Consider the following 2,677-nt stretch of genomic DNA (forward strand, 5'->3'; position numbering starts at 1 on the left):
AGTCACCTCTGAGTCTACGCTTTTTTAGGGAAAACAGATTCATATGTTTTAGTCGATTTTCGTATGATTTATTTTTGATATTTGGAATCAGTTTTGTGGCTCGCCGTTATACTTTTTCCAGTCTGTCAATGTCTTTAATGAGATTCGGTGACCATACGGAAACAGCATATTCCAAATGTGGACGAACTAACGATATATATAGCTTGTTAATGAGTGATGGACTTTTGAAATCAAAAGATCGCGCAATCAGTCCTAGAATCTTATTTGCTATCTAAAAAAACAAAGACAAGGCTACATTCAACCATGATACGGCCTGGGATCACATTTGGGGCCGAAACCTGGAGCCACAACCAACTCACAGAGACAAAATTACTCAAATTTGAGAATAATACTCTCAAATCAATCTGCGTCCGGTATATGATGTCGAGTTAAATTTATGGAGAATGCGTTACACACGTGAAGTCCGGGGTCTAATACCCATGCCTCAAGTGACTGATCACATTAGATCATCGAGAATAAAGTGGGCAGGAGACCTCGAGAACGCCCCCTCACTAGATGGAAGAATGTGGTGGAGAAGGACTTGCGAACCCTGGACGTCGACCCCGACGATATAGAGATGTTAGTAGCAGATCGGAGAGTCTGCAGGCATCTTGTTGCAGCGGCCAGGGGCTTCAGTGGGCCTCTAGCGCCAGAGGAGTAATATATATATATATATATATATATATATATATATGCAAAGAAATCACAAAACACACGTGATGAACCATTTTGGCAGAAACCATCGGGAAATTAAAAAAACAGATACCGAACGTTTTCGTCTATTAAAACATTTTCAAAGGTACCTTTGAAAATGCCTTAATAGACGAAAACGTTCGGTAACTGGTTTTTTTTTTCAATTTCCCGGTGGCTTTTGAAAAAAAAAAAAAATATATATATATATATATATATATATATATATACTGTATATATATACATATATATGTATATATATATACATATATATATATATATACATATATATGTATGTATGTATGTATGTATGTATGTATATCTAAGTCTAAATAAAAATATTCTTCTAAAAAACGCTGTGGAAGTCGGGGACAGGTGGTATTACGGTGACACTTTGTCCTAAAAATATTCTTGAAAAAGCGCTTGGGTAAGTCGGGGTCAGGTGGTATTCTTCTTCTTCTTCTTCTTCTTCTTCTTCTTCTTCTTCTTCTTCTTCTTCTTCTTCTTCTTCTTCTTCTACTTCTTCTTCTACTTCTTCTTCTTCTTCTTCTTCTTCTTCTTCTTCTTCTTCTTCTTCACGTTCTTCTTCCCGTTCTTTTTCTTCTTCTTCTTTTTCTTCTTCTTCTTCTTCTTCTTCTTCTTCTTCTTCTTCTTCTTCTTCTTCTTCTTCTTCTTCTTCTTCTTCTTCTTCTTCTTCTTCTTCTTCGCGTTTCTCTTCTTCTTCATTTTCTTCGCGTTCTTCTTCTGCTTCTTCTTCTTCTTCTTCTTCCTCTTCTTCTTCTTCTTCGCATTCTTCTTCGCATTCTTCTTCTTCGCGTTCTTCTTCTTCTTCTTCGCATTCTTCTATTTCTTCTTCTTCTTCTTCTTCTTCTTCTTCTTCTTCTTCTTCTTCTTCTTCTTCTTCTTCGCGTTCTTCTTCTTCCTCGCGTTCTTCTTTGCGTTTTTCTTCGCGTTTTTCTTCGCGTTCTTCTTCACATTCTTCTTCGCGTTCTTCTTTGCATTCTTCTTTGCGTTCTTCTTCGCGTTCTTATTCCTTGCATTCTTCTTCCTCGCGTTCTTCTTCACGTTCTTTTTCGCATTCTATTTCGTGTTCTTCGCGTTCTTCTTCGCGTTCTTCTTCCTCGCGTTCTTCTTCGCGTTTTTATTCGGGTTCTTAGTGTTGGGGATCCCGTGTTGGGGTTCCGCCCCGAGGCCGAGGTCGAAGGGGAAAACGAGGGATTATAGCTCAAAAAGCTGCGGCCGTAGGCCGTTGTTTGTGCAGCCAAGCCGCCGGCGAAGCCGGGGAGGGCGAAGCCCGCGGCTTGTATATACATATATATATATATATATATATGTATATATGTATATATATATACATTTGGGAATGGATGCGAAGAGGAGACTGTATGAAGGAGTGATTGTGCCAACAGCACTGTATGGGGCAGAAACGTGGAACATAAGAGAAGAAGAGAGAAGGAGTTTGAATGTGTTTGAGATGAGGTGTCTGAGAAGTATGGTGGGGGTTACTAGGCTGGATAGAGTGAGAAATGAGGAGGTGAGGAGGAGAACAGGGGTGAAAAAGGATTTGGGAGATAGGGTTGATGAAAGAATATTAGGATGGTTTGGACACATGGAAAGAATGAGTGAAGAAAGACTAGTAAAAGAGGTATGGAAGGCAGATGTGGAGGGAGTGAACATGAGGGGACGTCCTAGGATGAGGTGGATGGATGGGGTGAAGGGGGCTTTGGGGAAGAGGGGAATGTCTGTTGAGGAAGGAAGGGAGAGGACGGAAGACAGAGGTGAGTGGAGAATGGTTGTATATGGATGATGTTGTGACTGCATGAGGAGGAATGGGCGGGGGGGTGGGGGGGGGGGTAGTATGTGTGAGTGAATTTTGACGCAGCCCGAAGGGATTTCTCCCCATCCTCGCCTTATATGCAAAGGGGGACGGAACGGGGGGGTCGCCGAT

Source organism: Oratosquilla oratoria, unplaced genomic scaffold, assembly GCF_046742065.1.
Source record: "Oratosquilla oratoria isolate Oo_2021 unplaced genomic scaffold, ASM4674206v1 SCAFFOLD45, whole genome shotgun sequence".
Taxonomy (NCBI): Eukaryota; Metazoa; Arthropoda; class Malacostraca; order Stomatopoda; family Squillidae; genus Oratosquilla; species Oratosquilla oratoria.